Consider the following 17,869-nt stretch of genomic DNA (forward strand, 5'->3'; position numbering starts at 1 on the left):
TCTAACTGAACTCTATATTCTACTAAAGAACTGTGTTAAAGAACCTGTGCAGTGTGTTCTCAGTAACAGTAAATAAAAGTGTATTAGTTCTAATCTAACTGAACTGTATATTCTACTAAAGAACTGTGTTAAAGAACCTGTGCAGTGTGTTCTCAGTAACGGTAAATAAAAGTGTATTAGTTTGAATCTAACTGAACTGTATATTCTACTAAAGAACTGTGTTAAAGAACCTGTGCAGTGTGTTCTCAGTAACAGTAAATAAAAGTGTATTAGTTTGAATCTAACTGAACTCTATATTATAATAAAAATAACTAGGTTATCTGTAGCATGGAGGCTAGCTGCTACTAAACCTTATATAAATAAGAAATTATTCATTATTTCAATACATCTTATTTCCAGCTACTGTGTTGTCTTTCTAAACAGTGGTGAAGAAGCCCTGAGTAGAGGTCTCGTCAGAATATCTTGCAACGCAGGACAGATAGAATTAATTGTTATAAGCTGCTACAGGAAGACTTATCTTCTCATGTGGGTTCTGATCTCCATCCCTTCCACTGCTGAGCTAAACCCTCCTTTAGCGGGACTAAGGAACGGGAATATGGTGAAAAAAATATGACGTACTGGCTTTTCCTGAGTAAGTGTGTGATCTTACACACTTCACAAAGCACAACTGAATGTTTCATTATGGTGAAGTGTGTTTGTACTGGTGAGGGATGAGTGTGTTTAGTTGACAGAGCTTGGATTGGTGCTGGTTCAAGTGGATTCATTTAGTGACAAAATGCTTCAGACCTCCAATTAAAGATGAAACAGTTACCAGTTCCACTGTAAACTAAGATAAAATTATGAAATCTCACTTTTGTCTTATATGAGGACCAATTTTTATTTTGAATGCCTGGTGGAAAAGATGCTGCTGTTCCTCCGGGACAGGTTTCTACCACTGATCTCCTGTCTCTGGACACCATTGGCCAGAATGCACCATACACTGACATCACTCATTCACTCGCTCACATGACTGATCACACGACACCTCTCAGACCCTGGCTAAGCATTTGATCTGGTTCCGTCCGTCATCTATAAAGCATTTACCTTGTGTGTGTTTTATTTATTCTGTGTGTGACCCTTTTTATATATCTTTTAAAATTTTATGTAACACTCTCAAACTGCCATGCTGTGTTGTTGACCTATGCTGTTGGTATGTTTACTGCCTTTTATTTTTGCATTTTGGTTTTGACCCTGCCTGTTGTTGATCATGATTTTGGATTGTCCTTTCTCAATAAAGAGGCTTTCACATTCATGGAACAGGAACGGCTTTCGTGCAAGGAGTGAAATTCGGGACTACGTAATTGGGGAAATGTCAAGGTTTTACTTGCTGAAGGCTTATCATTAATGTAAAATGACCTTTTTAAACCAGACGCTAAACTGAGTTTTGTAGAGCTATTTGGTATCACGGTAGAAAGCTTAAAAACGTTGAGTTTTAACACACATCACTGTGGAGCTGTGTCTCTGAAACCAGCTCTAACTGAGTTAACAGAAACATCAGCTCTGTACAGCAGCACTGCTAACGTTTAATCTGCACAGCTCCCCGTCCTCCTCTAACACTAACGCCAACCTTCAGTGTTCCCTCTTCCTGAGAAGAAGATCTCACATCATGATCCCTACATAGCGCACTACTTTTAAACCTAATACAAACATAAAAAAACACTGTTTAAATGATAAATAAGGAATTGTGTTTCATACTGATGAATGTAAAAATGACTTTTACTTAGATATATCGTACACTGTGTGGGTGGAGGTGGTGCTATTCCATGACCCTGTCATGTGCACTACATAGGGAAGAGGGAGTGATTTGAGGCAGAGCATTGAAGGAATAAAAACTGCTGCTTTTTGTAAAGTTTAAAGATTAAACTTCAGAAGTGTTTTTTAACTCAGGTTTCTATATTGTACACACATTTTCTACTGCGTACAGGTCAGAAATACAGGGAGGCTGGTCCAGTACCTGTACCCTTTTCTTTGACAGACATCTCTTCATAATATGTGCAGCATGTGGTGCAGCATGTTTGAATGTTTGAAAAAACAATGTATTTTATTCTATAATCATATTTAATATTTTTCAGATTTTATTTTCAGATTTATTATTGTTTTTTTATCTCTGTCTTTATCAGACTGTTGCCATGTTAAGATCATATTATTTATAGTCTTCAGGCAAATAATGTATTTTTTCAGTTTTTGTGTAAATTTCATAAACTTCGTTGGATTTTAAACAGAACATAAATCAAATGAATAAATATGTTTATTGATTCTCCAGAGAAGTGAACGATCTGGCATGTTTTACATTGCACACATTTAACCGTATCAGTATGCAAAATCAATCAGTGCTTTCTGTAAGATACAGGATTTGAATTGCTGTATAAAAGATATAGATCACTATTGTTTTTGTTGGATGTGATTTTTACATTCAAATAACAGTTTGGGTCAAATATGCGAACTATTTGTTTATTTTTTACGTTTGAAAGCACAGTTTTTAAATAAAGCTGACATGCCAACTCAGTCACATTAATTTTATCTCCTCAGAAATGATTTGATTTAGGGTGTGTCCAGTGTTGCCAACTCCTCAGTAAGGAAAGTACCTATTGGCTGTCCTAAAAGTTGCTAAATGACGTCATCCCCTAATTTGCATAATACATGTTTTTGAAGCTGTAAAGGATTAGAGTTGTGGGAGAGAAAAAACTGAGTAAAAAACACCAGAAATGTGTTAGAAATGTTACAAATGAACAACTTCTGTTGCTTTTTAAATAGGACGTCACTTTTTTTTTTTTTTACAATAACTTACAATAACTTTTCCGTGATTTACATAAATTAGTTTTTTGCCATGTTCTTAAATGTTATTATAAGAGCAGCAGTTAGCCGGAACTGTTATTCAACGTTTTTTTTTTTTTAGTTTGTTTGTTTTATTTTATTTTTATTTTTTACGTTTTCTTAAGTTTTCTTTATTTTTAAACCTATCATAGACACATTGTTCAATGGTTCAATAGTTATTTAGCCTTGTTTTATTTTATTTTGGGCTTTGTATTTAGCTTCGTTTAATTATTATTTTTTTTTTACGTTTTCTTTATTTTTAAACCTATCAAAGACAAATTATTCAATGGTTCAATAGATGTTTAGCTTTTTATAAAGAGGCAGACACTGTGGAGGAGGTGAGTGACAGGCTATGTGGTGAATGAGGTGAGTGACAAAATGAGTTAAATTTAGTGATTTCTTTTCGTGTCACACTGAAGACACATTTATATTTATAATTCAGCTCTGTAAATACGGGGCGGGGTCAGTCAGCGGTGGCTGTGGGCACGCGTGATTCATTTACAGTGTGTTGGTGGAGCGGTGTGTGTGTGTGTGTGCTCTGAGTGTGAGAGAGTGTGGGTTAGCACTGTGAGTGATGTGGGGCGGGGCTCACGGCAACGCCCGCTGCAGCGCGGAGGACAGTAACTGAAGAGCGCGTGTTTATCTCAGAGTCGTCAAAAGTCTGCAATAACACCACAAAAACTCGCTAGATTTGACGCTAGTCCCTTTTTTTTTTTACAAAAAAAGTCGCTAGAGGGTCTGAAAAGTGGCTAAATATAGCGACAAAGTCGCTAAGTTGGCAACACTGGGTGTGTCAGTGTGTCTTTGCTATCACAACAAAGAAAAAAAGTAAACAATGTGCAGCTGAAAATACACCAAAGGCATACGGCACAGCTACCTGGACACATCCCATTGGTCAAAAAAATCAAAGACAATATTGCAATCATAGATTATTTTTACCATTTATTAATTTGGAGTCACAAATAATTTTCTTCTGGGCTGATTACTGGGGTGCTTGGCTCTCAATGTGTACAAAGTTAGTGGGGATCAGTTTGAATCTTGTAATCTTTATCCTGATTCTGTCTCCATGACCAGGAACAGCTAAACTGTTCCACCTCTTCTGGTGTAACACCTAAACATTGGTTCTTTTTACCACCGGAAAGATGAGCCAAAACAAAGTACTTGGCATTTAGTGCAGATAGCTATGGCATAATAAAAAATAACTAGATTTATCACAAGTCCCACAATCAGTGGCACAAAAAGGGGGTATGCAGCGTGTGCGACGCATAGGGGCACTGTACTAGAGGGGGCACCAAATCGATGCCGGAAAATTATTTCTAGTTGGCATTTTCTGTAAGAGCTGTTTGTACACAGGGGCGTCCCCTGGCCTGGGCTTCCAGTGCTTTAGCCCCAAATAAATTTCCAGTAGCCCCGAATCGTTTCGCTCAGCTCAGCTGTATTATTAATGAGGAGACAGGCCACTGTCCGCTGTGAATGGAAAATCTATTGACGTGAATCACGGAGCCAGTTCAAGGATAAAGTTCTGCCTCTCAGGAGAAACAGCTTTTTCGAAGCACAGTAGGCTAGTAGGAGGGCTAGTATGTTTCTGATAGCTGGTTAAAAAGACTCGTCTCTGGATCAAAACGCACAGATCAAGGTTTGAGAAAATAAAACTATATATGTTTAACTGGCCCTGATGTACCTGATCAGCCAATAACAATAATTTCATTTTCAATTTGTTTTTATTAATTTAGGATTGCAGGACTACTTTAAGCTATAAAGCGAATATGTATTTAGCTAACCAGTTAGCTAGAAGCTGGGTGTTGTGGATAGCCAAAATTTAGTACTAAACTTAGTTTAAATGAGTTTCTTAACCCTGGTCTCTGCCCTAAAATTCGATGTTTTCCACCCAAGTGATCAGCTAATGAACTAATATACTTAACTGGACTGAGCCCCGGATTTTTACACGGATAATACACATCAAAAAACAGAAGCACAGCACTAATAAGGCGCCCATACACTCCTACCCCATCTGTAGCTGTCCTTGTTTCCAATGTTTAAAATAATTTGACCTAAGAATTGCTCAATACTGCCCTCTGCTGGCTAAAAAGAGAATTTATGTGTTAGTGATAATGCATTATGGGTCATGGGATCATGCTAATGGGCAGAGAGAGCAAGAGATGGCTGCCGTGTGGAAGGACTAGTTCCTGCAGAGCTTTATTTGTAACTACTCCTACTGTTCTGGTCAGAAAGTGCACACGGTATGTTATTTTGTTGTTTATTCTTCTGTTATAAGCTTATTTGTGTTTTCGTTTTACTGTTATAAGGTTAACTAGATCGTTTGTTAGTTTAGAGCCATCACTGTAACTGAACTTTTAAGAAACAGAGGAAATTGTGTTTACAAAAGCATTATTTTTTCTTTATTTCAGTTTTTCACGGTGTTGCAAGTTGCAAACAAAAAAAAGGGAATGAAAATAAACTTGTGAAACATCAGTAGAATCGTCATCTTGTCTGTACCAGAAGAAAAATCTTTAGGAGCAGTTATAGTGAAAAACGTCGCCATTCATGGGGGCTGAAAGAGATTAAGCACCGCCCTCCTGTGGACAAGACAAAGTCTTCAGGATTCTGTGACCCTGTTTCAGGAAGAAAAGCAGCCTGTACATTACAACCATCCACTACAAGCTCAAAGGCGGTCACCTGAAAATGCTACCAAACTTGCGAAGCAGCCTCAAATGCTCAGAGTTGTGACATCCTGGGACAATTTATTTGCTATAAATCATCACCTTCGAGACTTCAGTGTGGTTTAAGGCAGTTCACAAAATGGAGCAAAGTACATCAGGTAGTTGTATTTTAGAGGGAGTTATTCTGTCTCTACAAGAAGAGAAGACTGAGTTAGAAGGGAAATTGCACTCTGAACTTGAAGATTCAGAAAGACAAGAAATTGAAGAACGCTTAACTGAAATTCACAAATCTCTCCAAGTGTACCATGTGGAGTCTCTAGAGCCAGTGTCTCAGGTTGAACAGCAAGTGAGGCGATCAGAAAGAATAAGACGCCCAACAGAAAAAATGCTTGAGTTCAGGTTGGATGAAATAGCGAAAAGGGAGAGAAAGTTTATGTTCACATATGTAAACTTCAAGGCAGAGGTTCAGTTTATCAGATCTAAACTAAAAGAAGAATGCTCTAAAACTGAGTTAGGTAAAATGATAGTAAATGCTGAAAAATACGAGTCAGAACTAAAACAAATTTATGAAAACATACGCACGCTGACGACCCCAAGCCAAGATATAAGAAGAAAAATGGATAGCTGCACTTCAGTCACTAGTGATATAATCACACTTCTGAAAAGACGTCAAACGGAAGCTGAGACCAAGGAGTTTGATTCAGTGGCTGAAAGAGAAGCGCTTTTCCATTTGCTCCAAAGAGAAGATGCTAGGTCAATATATGGATCAACTGTTTCAAGAGCTAGGCAGGGATGTGAACAAGAAAGCCATGCATCAGCAAAGAAAGTGGATACAGCAGCTCGCTTAGCATCCAAACGTGCTGAAATAAAGAGGGAAAAGGAAATCTTTGCTCAAAAGCAAAGTGCTCGCCCAGCAGGAGAAGTTGAAAATGCTGGAAGCTCAAAGGGATCTTGAAGCCATGGAGGCTGAATACAGTGTGCATGCTGAAGAAGAGTCAAAATTCAACGCTGAAATACGTGATACTGGCGTGGATATCCCTTTGGCCCCAAGACAACTTTTAATGCAGCAAGGTGATATTCTTCATGGTGAGGTTCACCAAAATGTTTCAGCATCACCAAGTTCTGAAAGAAAACCAGAGCCAAAGACAAATGAAGCTTCACTGGTTGAAACTTTGAAGGAATCCCTTGCATTAAGTAGACTTCCAGCCCCAGAGCCATTCGTGTTCTCTGGTGACCCTCTCAAATTCACTGAATGGAGCACGTGTTTCAAAGTTTTGATTGAAACATGCTGTACTGATCCAGCACACAGGTTGTTCTATTTGAAGAAATATGTTAGTGGAGATGCCCGCTGTGTATTGGAAGGAACTTTCTATCGAAGTGATGGAGAAGCTTATGCACAGGCTTGGGAGACCTTGAACAAGCGTTATGGACATCCCTTTGTAGTCCAGCGAGCGTTTCGGGGAAAGCTGAATAACTGGCCGAAGATAGGTCCAAGAGACTCTCTCAGACTAAGGGAGTTCAGTGATTTCCTTGTCTCCTGCAAGAATGCAACACCCCATGTACAAGGTCTGAAGGTTTTAGATGACTGTGAGGAAAACCAAAAGTTGCTGCAGAAGCTTCCAGATTGGGCAACATCTCGCTGGAATCGGTATGTTACTAAGACGCTGGATGAAGGAAAGCCGTACCCAGGGTTTGCAGAATTTTCAGACTTTGTGGCTGAGGAGGCTCGCATTGCATGTAATCCTGTTTCTTCAATTCATGCCTTAAGACACATGGATGATAGATTTGGAAGGGATCAGAAGCATTCCAAAGCCAGTACCTTAGTTACATCGACAAAGGTATTTCAAAAAGCAAATCCTACCTCAAGGGATTCAAGCACATTGAAGGGTCCCAAGGACAATCTTAGTGCTGAAATGAAAAGGCAACTAGAATGTATCTGCTGTCACCAGAATCATTTTATATACAAATGTGAAAAATTTGCAGCAATGCCTCTACAGGAAAGGAAAAGGTTCGTCATTGAGAATAATATGTGCTTTGGTTGTCTCAGAGTAGGACATGTCTCCAAAAATTGTAGAAGACGAGCTACCTGCAACATTTGCAGACGAAGTCACCCTTCTCCACTGCATGAGAAACCGTCTCAAGGTGAGAAGTCAGAAGCACCAACACCAGGGGAACATGCTTCCACTGTCTTATGCAGCGCAGAAGTGGATGACAACAATAGTACTTCCATGATTGTTCCAGTATGGCTTTCTTTTGTGAACAACAGCCAGGAAACCCTGGTATATGCCTTATTGGACACGCAGAGCAGTAACACATTTGTTGATGAAGACATTTGTGAAAGAGTCCACGCAGACACAATACCTGTTAGGTGAAAATTGTCAACAATGACTGGCAAGGGTACAAGAGTCAATTGTCATAGAGCAGAAGGACTGAGAGTTAGAGGGTACTTTTCACAACAGTATATAAACCTACCACCTGCAAATACTTGAGAATACATCCCATTAGAGCAAGACAGCATACCCACTCGTGATACAGCTAAGAAGTGGACCCACCTTCTCAACCTAGCTGAAGAAATGCCAGACCGGTTGGACTGTCCTGTTGGCCTCCTAATTGGCTATGACTGCTGAAGTGATATCAGGAGGAGATTATGAACCATATGCTGTCCTGACTGATTTAGGCTGGAGCATAGTGGGATCCAAGGCACCTTGTACTATCTCTAGAGATGTGTCAGCATCCTGCCATCGCACTGCCGTGAAGGAAATTCCATCCATTGCACCTGCTTCAGTGATGAGGGCATTGGAAGCAGACTTTCGGGACACAAACCCAAGAGAAAAGAAAATATCTCAAGAAGATATTCAGTTTCTGCAGATATTAAATGGTAAGATTCAAACCAACAAGGATGGACATTTGGAAATGCCCCTGCCTTTCCGTGAGCGCCCTCAGTTTCCTAATAATAAGCAGCTCGCCACAGTTCGATTAAGGCAGTTAAAGAGAAAACTGGAGAAGAATCCCAAGTACAAGGAGGATTACGTACAGTTCATGAATGGTGTCTTTAAAGATGGTGATGCTGAAGAAGCAGATGCTACAATGAATAAGGGCAGTACATGGTACATACCGCACCATGGGGTGTACCATGCCAGGAAGCCAGGTAAAATTCAAGTGGTATTTGACTGCTCAGCCAAATTTGAAGGCACTTCTTTAAATGATCACCTGCTCACAGGTCCCGATTTGACAAACGCGCTAATTGGTGTGCTGTGTAGATTTCGCGAGCATCAAATTGCGATTATTTGTGACGTGGAGAAAATGTTCCACCGTTTCCATGTCAGCCCAGAAGATCGAGACTTTCTGAGGTTTCTATGGTGGGAAGATGGAGACACAGGAAGAGAACCTAAGGAGTATCGCATGCTAGTGCACATATTCGGAGCAGCATCATCTCCGGGATGTGCCAATTATGGTATGCAATACCTCGCTGGCACTCATGAAAGGGACTATCCATTGGCAGCAGCCTTCATCCGAAGACATTTTTACATAGATGATGGGATTGTTAGCATTAATTCGATTGAAACTGCCAAACAACTGATCAAGGAAGCACGAGAGCTCTTCACTAAGGGAAAACTGCGACTGCACAAATTCATGTCCAATAATAAAGAAGTCTTGGATGCGGTACCAGATAGTGAACGTGCCAGCAAAATGGATAGAGATCTGGACTACAATGAGCTTCCAATGCAGAGTGTGCTCGGAGTGAAGTGGAACGTGCAATCGGATACATTCTTGTTCACCGTCATTCATAGTGACAGGGCAGCTACTCGACGAGGAATCCTTTCCATGGTGGCCAGTGTTTTTGACCCATTAGGATTTCTCTCTCCTTATATCTTGACCGGCAAAAGAGTACTTCAAGAAGTATGCAAACGTGGTATCGGATGGGACGATCCTCTTCCCCCAGAACTGAAGCCGACCTGGGAGGCATGGCTCCATGACTTGAAGAATCTTCAAGAACTCCAAATACCACGATGCTTTGTTCCTGGGAACCTTGGTATGATACAAAGAATTGAGCTGCATCATTTTTCAGATGCCAGCAATAGTGGCTATGGGCAGTGCTCATATATCAGGATTCTTGCTGAGGAACAGGTGCATTGTGCACTAGTCATGGGTAAGGCAAGAGTGGCACCTTCAAATGTTGTCACCATACCACGGCTTGAGCTTACTGCTGCTACAGTTTCTGCTGCTGTAAGTAACCTGCTTAGGGAAGAGCTGGAAGTAAAAATAGATCAAGAGTTTTTCTGGACGGATTCAAGGGTGGTGCTTGGATACATAAAGAATGAAGCTTGGCGCTTTCTTTGTTGCTAATCGCGTCCAGAGAAAAAGAGCCGCCACAGACCCAGAACAATGGTTCTATGTTGAGACGAGTCAAAATCCAGCAGACCATGCATCTAGAGGTCTTACGGTGGCAGAGCTGATCAAGTCAAACTGGCTCACTGGTCCTAAGTTTCTATGGGAACGAGAAATTGTTACAGACCACAACTCCTTATGGGCGACCCAGAGGTGAAAGTCCTGAGAACAGATGTGTCGGAAAGGGAAAGCTTCCTTGACAGATTTGCAAGATTTTCTGATTGGAATATTGCCCTCAATGTTGTTGCTCGAATTCTCAGATTAGCAAAGCGACATTTATCAGGGCCCATTAGTGTGGAAGAAAGAAGAGCAGCTGCTCTTGCCCTCATTAAAGCAACACAAAAGGAAGCCTTTCAAGAAGAATTGAAATGGTTTAGGCACAAATCCACAAAACTTCCCAAGACTCACAAGTTACACCAACTTGATCCTGTCCTTGAAAATGGAGTACTCAGAGTTGGAGGGCGGTTGAGAAGATCTTCTTTGTCACTTGAAGTGAAACACCCTGTGATCCTTCCCAAAGATGGTATCATCACACAGCTAATTCTCGACCACTGTCACAAGAAGATTCAGCATCAAGGCCGAGGGCAAACACTGAATGAAATCAGGGACAGCGGATATTGGATAATAGGTGCCAGCAAGGCAGTGGCCAAGCACATCAAGGGTTGTGTTGCATGCAGAAGAATGCGCAGGCCTGCAGAAGGTCAACGCATGGCGGACCTTCCTGTTGACCGAACCGAACCCTCACCCCCATTCTCATATACTGGGATTGACTGTTTTGGCCCCTTCTATACAAAACAAGGTCGGAAGGAATTCAAGAGGTATGGTCTGTTGTTCACATGTCTAAGCTGCAGAGCCATCCACATAGAAATGTTGGAGGACTTGTCCACTGACGCTTTTCTGAATGCTTTAAGATGTTTCATAGCCATCAGAGGGGCAGTAAGACAGATCCGATCTGATCAAGGATCAAATTTTGTAGGGGCTAGAAATGAGTTAAGCAAAAGTCTAATGGAATTAGACAAGGAAAGAATTTCTACCTTTCTTGCAAGGAAACAATGTGATTTCCTAATCAGACAACAGTGGAATGTTCCCAGGAGAAATGTCAAGGTTGGGGACATAGTAATCGTTAAAGAAGAGAGTGTTCCCAGATGTGAGTGGAAATTAGCCAGAGTTGTCGAAACAACTGAAGATGATGACAAGTTAGTGCGAAAGGTTAAAATTCAACTGGGGCAAGGTCACTTGGGAACGAAAGGTGAACACCTAGTGCGACCATCAATTCTTGAACGTCCCATTCAAAAACTAGTTGTACTTCTGGAGAATGATCCATAGTTTAATTGTTTAAGTAGTAACAAAGGGAGATAAATGCATTGAGCATTCAAGAACGATCCTTTTAGACCTAAACTACAAACTTTATATGTCTGTTAATAGAAAATTACAAGATTTTGTTTATTGTGTTGTACATAAACCTTTATAATTTTGGTGGCAGTGTAGCTGTCGTTGTGTACATTTCCAATGTTTAAAATAATTTGACCTAAGAATTGCTCAATACTGCCCTCTGCTGGCTAAAAAGAGAATTTATGTGTTAGTGACAATGCATTATGGGTCATGGGATCATGCTAATGGGCAGAGAGAGCAAGAAATGGCTGCCGTGTGGAAGGACTAGTTCCTGCAGAGCTTTATTTGTAACTACTCCTACTGTTCTGGTCAGAAAGTGCACACGGTATGTTATTTTGTTGTTTATTCTTCTGTTATAAGCTTATTTGTGTTTTCGTTTTACTGTTATAAGGTTAACTAGATCGTTTGTTAGTTTAGAGCCATCACTGTAACTGAACTTTTAAGAAACAGAGGAAATTGTGTTTACAAAAGCATTATTTTTTCTTTATTTCAGTTTTTCACGGTGTTGCAAGTTGCAAACAAAAAAAAGGGAATGAAAATAAACTTGTGAAACATCAGTAGAAAGAAAAATCTTTAGGAGCAGTTATACCATCTACCACTTCCTCCCAAACACAGGACAGGTGCTGTATTTACAATATAACAAATCATAACAAGTAAGTAAGGAGTTGCCAACACTGTTTTTTATATTACATAACTGATAAATAATTTGGTGGGGGGGGGTTGCCGATAGTATGTTTGCAAACAAGTATGTAGTTGCACCCCTCCCCACAATGCAATGTGTTTCACAACTTTAATACCTAACTTTCCCAACACTCCGCTTGCCCGTGAAGCACAGCACACACACACACAGCAAAGTGTCCTCCGTTAGAGCACAACAGTCAATATTGACGGAGCAAAAATAAACGTGTTCATTTATCTTACAATAAGTTGATGAAATAATTGTCAATTCAGACCTACCTGAGTGTGTCCAGTTTGCAGTGTGGATCCTCTAGTCTGGCAGAAAGCAGCTTCACTCCTGACTTTCCTGGGTAGTTGTAGGTCAGATCCAGCTCTTTCAGGTGGGAGGGGTTTAAAATCAGAGCTGAAGCCAGAGAAAAACAACCTTTCTCTGTGATCATACAACCAGATAATCTGCAGACAGAGCAAAAAAACATGTGAGTGAGAGATAATAGAAAGAAGGAAAGAGCAACAACGTGGCAGAATAAGGAAGATAATGCACTTTAAGATTCAATAAACGCTTTCTTTACATTACCTTCAGCTAAAATATGTTTTGCTTGTGCATCACAATTTTGTGTGATATGTCTCAAATGTTCATTTAAATTACAGGCCCATGAGAGTTTGTATTTGTCCTTCGCAAGGCACTTTTTCTTGTGTGATTTGTTATAATATAATGTATTTTGCTAGTACTGACCCACGCCTTTGACTGGGCAGAGAAGAAGAAAAGAGGGGGAGCGAACTCAGAGTATTTGGGGTGGAGTTCAGGGCAGCTTCGCTGTAAAGCTGTGAAGCCGAAGACCCAAAAAGTTCAATCAGAACTTTCGACCACTGCAAGGATTTAAGAAGAGGTCTGACTGTGAAAGGCTTGGGAACTCCAGCGTCTGAGTGTTGGAAATGCAACCTTGTAATCTTTAAGAAGCCAGAGGAAGAGCCCATACATGAGGAATGGGAAGTGGGGGGCGATGGAGTGGGAGGACAGAGTGGGAAGATGGGGGGCAATGGAGTGGGAAGACGGAGTGGGAAGACGAAGTGGCTAGCCGGCCAGCGGGTCGGAAGGACGCTAGTTGGAGGGGGGAAAGCAAACCTGACAGCTCCAAATCAATGCAGTGAGCCGCCGGAAGGGCGCGTGCAACGCCAAAAAGGATGAAGAGGAGTCAGATGAAGACGCGAGGAGGACCCGCGAGGGTAGCAGGAGGGGATTAGCAGCAGCGGAGGTGCTGAGAGGCAGAGAGAGAGAGACCGCCGCGGACGACAAGGTCTTGTGAGGGTAGCAGAAGGGGATTAGCAGCAGCAGCGGCACTGGGAAGGTGGCGGAGAGAGAGAGAGAGAGAGAGAGAGAGGCCGCTGAGTCCGCGAAGATCGCATGGAGGCCTCGTAGTGGCAGCAGGAGGGAATAAGCAGCAGCGGAAGCAGCGAGAGAGAGAGAGAGAAGAATCCGCAGAAGGCCTGAGGAGACCGCACGAGAGATGCCAGACCAGGTCGAGGAGACACCAGCCGCGGCAGCTGAGACAAGACAAACCACTACCAGGGAAGGCAGCCTGGAGCAGTGGCAGTGGATGAGCTAGGGTGGACTGGAACAGCCGGTCGCAGGAGACAGACAGGTGTGGAACTATCGTGTACCAGATACGGAGCGGGAGCCAACACCACATGCGATGTTGTTCAACAAGCAGGTAGAGAGGAAGTGACGGTTGGAGTAGGGAAGGAAGTGGGAGGAGTGAGGGCGTGGATCAATCTCCCAAAACTCCCTATGATACATAACTCCACATAATTTAATACAAACACCTGAATTTCACAATTAGACCTGTATAATCTCAAAACAAAAATCACAGAAACACTGACCTGAGAATCTGCAGTTTACAATGTGAACTCTTCAGTCCAGAAGAGAGCAGCTCCACTCCTGAATCCTGCAGGTCATTGTTACTGAAGTCTATCTCTTTCACGGAGGAGTTTTCCAGGTTCATAATTGATCCCAGATTTTCACACGTCTTTACTCCAAGATTGCATGAAGCTAGTCTAAAAACAAGAATAAACAACAGATTTTACAATAAACCCTAAGAAGGATATTTGAATGGATAGATAAATAATAGAAAACCGAACTAAACTGTGAAATATATTGTCTGTCTAAAGTACTGGTGTTTATTTATACTGAAATAAGTTAAAATGGACAAAGTTTAACAAAGCAGAAGAAGAGCAAGGGGGCTTTTCAGGGTATATGAATACCCTGAATACTGAACCTATATTTTTTCTTTCTGCCCCGTAAACCTTAAATATTATATTTATATATGATTAACTTAAGGTATCTGTTAGAGCAAGCAAACAGTAATGATGCTTTAGAGTAGAGCTTGGAAATATGCTTTGTGGTTTTGCATTGTTACTAGCCCTAAATTACTAGCTCTTATCTCACCTTTTCCGGAAAGTGCTGAACTAAGATGTAGGAATGGATGTATATTTAAAAAGGAAATGAGTTTGAGCAGACAAATATTTCTCTCTTTATAAGACTATTCACATGTTGAGATCATATTATTTATATTCTTCAGGTAAATGTTTTTTTCCATTTGTGTGATTTCATAAACCTTGACTCACTTCTTCATATTTTTAAGAGAACAAAAATAAAATGATTAAATGAGTTTATTGGTGTAAATCTGTAAATCAGCCTCCAGAAAAGTAAAATGCGAGCATGTTTACATTGCACACATTAAACTAGAACAGTGTGCAAAATCAATCAGTGCTTTCTATAAGATACCTTAAAATATGGAGTGCTATTGTTCTTATTGGATGTGCTGTGATTTTCCACAGATTTCCACATTCAAATCATAGTTTGAGTCAGTATGTGCTTATTGTTTGTTTAAAGGCCCTATTTTAGCATCAAATGCACACCATGAAGCTTGATTTTGAGCACGTCAGTGTGTCTTTGCTATCATAACGGGAAAAGTACACATTGTACAATTATGCTTAATTGTATAGTCTGTCATCAGGCAAAAAGGACAGAGTCTTAATTATTTAACTCAAAAGATTAAGGTGGTTTTGATTCTTTTTAACTTAGAATCCTTAATGTGCTGAATAAATGATGGCAGATGAATGCTTGTATTGCACAGCTTAAACCACTCCTTCATGTTCAGCTTAAACAATATCTATAGAGATAAACAGGAGATTAATTCCGGTAGAACAGAAAACCTATTGAACTAATGCCTCACAGTAACAGCAACAGTGTCTACTGTACTGGGATGTACAGTAAGATATTAAGTATTTAAATATGCAAATTTTGATGTTACAAATAAATGCTGATAAATGTTCATCACGTTGTATTGTTCAACATTTCTCTAAAGCATACTGAGATGTGATTTTTTTAGTCAAATAACCCAGCACTATTTTAGTGTGTATCTGCAGAGGATGTGCATTCATTTTAACCAAAGACACAAAACACATAAGTTGCCTAAACTACTTAAGGCTGTCTCTGATCAGTCTAAGACAGAAATGATCTCATTTATAAATTATCCGTACTGTTTAGAATAATGTAAGGGTTTAATTATTATTACACACACACAGGATAATTAATGTGTAACATACTAATGTGTAACAATGTAAATAATGTGAATCAATAAAAAGTGCTAAAAATCAGCAGTTCATAAAAAAAAAACCTGAATGAAGACCTGAATGAAAATACTTACAGAGCTCTTCTGGATATTTTGACTACTGGCAGAAGCCTCAGAAAACACTCCTCTGATGGGTGATATTTACTGAGGTCAAACTCATCCAGCTCTTCTTCTGAGTTCACCAACACAAACACCAGAGCTGACCACTGAGCAGGAGAGAGGCTGGCCTGATGAAGACGACGGTCAGCACCTCCACTCAGGTATTTCTGAACTTCCTGCACTAGAGAGTGATCATTCAGTTCATTCAAACAGTGGAAAGATTAATAGATTTCTCTGAAGAGGAGCTCTTCTCAATCTTCTTCTTGATGTATTGAACTGTTTCCTTGTTGCTGTGAGAGATCCTTTCTGATGGGGTCAGTAAGTCTCGTAATAGAGTCTGATTAGATTCCAGTGAGAGACCCAGAAGGAAACGAAGGAACAGGTCCAGGTGTCCACTCTCACTCTGTAAGGCTCGGTCTACAGCACTGCTGAGGAAGCAAGTCATCGTTGACCTGCTGAAGAGTTCAAATACTTCAGTGTTTTGCTGTTCTCCAGTTTGCTGTTTTAGAGTTTTTTTCTTAAGGATGTTAGTTTTACCTGATCTGTTGAAAATCTTAGACAGTTTACCGGTTTGCTGATTAGTGTTTTGATGTTCAGTGGTTTGCTGATTCAGAACCTTTTTGTCGAGGAAGCAGAGAAACGCATATAAAGCAGCGAGGAACTCCTGAACGCTCAGATGTACAAAGCTGAAGACCTTCCCCAGGTGCAGCTCATGTTCCTCCCTGAAGATCTGGGTACAAACTCCTGAGTACACTGATACTTCTCTAACATCGATGCCACTCTCTCTTAGATCTTCCTCATAGAAGATCAGGTTTCCTTTCTCCAGCTGCTGGAACGCCAGTTTCCCCAGAGCCAGAATACTTTCTCTAGTCTGCTGAGGATCAGGGTCACTTTTCCCACTGTACTTCTGGCTCTTGTGTTTGATCTGAAAGATCAGAAAGTGTGTGAACATCTGTGTCAGGGTTTTGGGGATTTCTCCACTCTCAGCTTCACTCAGCATTCTCTCTAGAACAGTGGCTGTAATCCAGCAGAAGACAGGTATGTGGCACATGATGTAGAGGCTTCTTGAAGATCTGATGTGTGTAAAGACTTTGTTTGCCAGGTCCTGATTCCTGATTCTCTTCCTGAAGTACTCTTGTTTCTGAGGGTCACTGAAACCCCGCACTTCTGTTACCTGATCAACACATTCAGGAGGGATCTGACTGACCGCCGCTGGTCGAGAGGTGATCCAGAGGAGAGCAGAAGGAAGCAGATTCCCCTTGATTAGATTCGTCAGCAGAACATCCACTGAGGTTTGCTCTTCTATATTCACGAAGTTCTCATTGTTCTGGAAATCCAGAGGCAGTCGACACTCATCCAGACCATCAAAGATGAACATTATCTTGTAGCTCTTATAATCTCTTGGTTTTAAATCTTGTGTTTCTGGGAAGAAGCTCTGAAGAAGATTCAACAGACTGAGCTTCTTCTCCTTCATCAGATTCAGCTCTCTAAAAGGAAGTGGAAATATAAAGAGAACATCCTGATTTACTTCTCCTTCAGCCCAGTCCAGAATGAACTTCTGCACTGAGACTGTTTTTCCAATTCCAGCAACTCCTTTAGTCAGTACAGTTCTGATGGGCTGGTTCTGTTCTGGTAAGGGTTTAAAGATGTCGTTGCATTTGATTGGTCTTTCCTGAGTTTGCCTTTTCCTGGATGCAGCTTCAATCTGCTTCACCTCATGTTCCTGATTGACATCTCCACCCCCTCCTTCTGTGATGTAGAGCTCTGTGTAGATCTCATTCAGAAGTGCTGAGTTTCCATAGCCTGAAATTCCTTCATTAATTTTCTGATATTTATCCCTCAAATTAGATTTGAGCTTTTGTTGACATGCTGGGGCTAATTCTGATAACAGAGGAAGACAGTAAGGAACATATAATTACCTGTGATAACGCATTAGACCCCAGTGTAAGACAACTTCATGATAAAATAATTAAAAATAAAGACCGTAGTATGGGTTTTTTGTAGCAGCTGTATTTGCTTTTGAGATATTCATTGTGTCAAAATCAGAAAGTACAACTACAGTTGATGCTGCGATTCATTATCCTACAATTACAGAATCCAATTAATTATTGCTTTTCCCTTTGAGACTTTACAGAAAAAAATAATTAGCACTTAAATTGGTACCCA

At 40.6% G+C, this 17,869-nt stretch overlaps 1 protein-coding gene across 4 annotated transcripts in view; it reads right to left on the reverse strand.

The window, feature by feature from the left end:
- Positions 1-17,869, reverse strand: part of LOC111188569 (NLR family CARD domain-containing protein 3-like) — a 223,288-nt gene that overhangs the window by 33,612 nt on the left and 171,807 nt on the right. The gene's annotated exons all lie outside the window — the stretch shown is intronic.

The sequence above is a fragment of the Astyanax mexicanus genome, chromosome 1 (assembly GCF_023375975.1).
Source record: "Astyanax mexicanus isolate ESR-SI-001 chromosome 1, AstMex3_surface, whole genome shotgun sequence".
In the NCBI taxonomy this organism is placed as follows: domain Eukaryota; kingdom Metazoa; phylum Chordata; class Actinopteri; order Characiformes; family Acestrorhamphidae; genus Astyanax; species Astyanax mexicanus.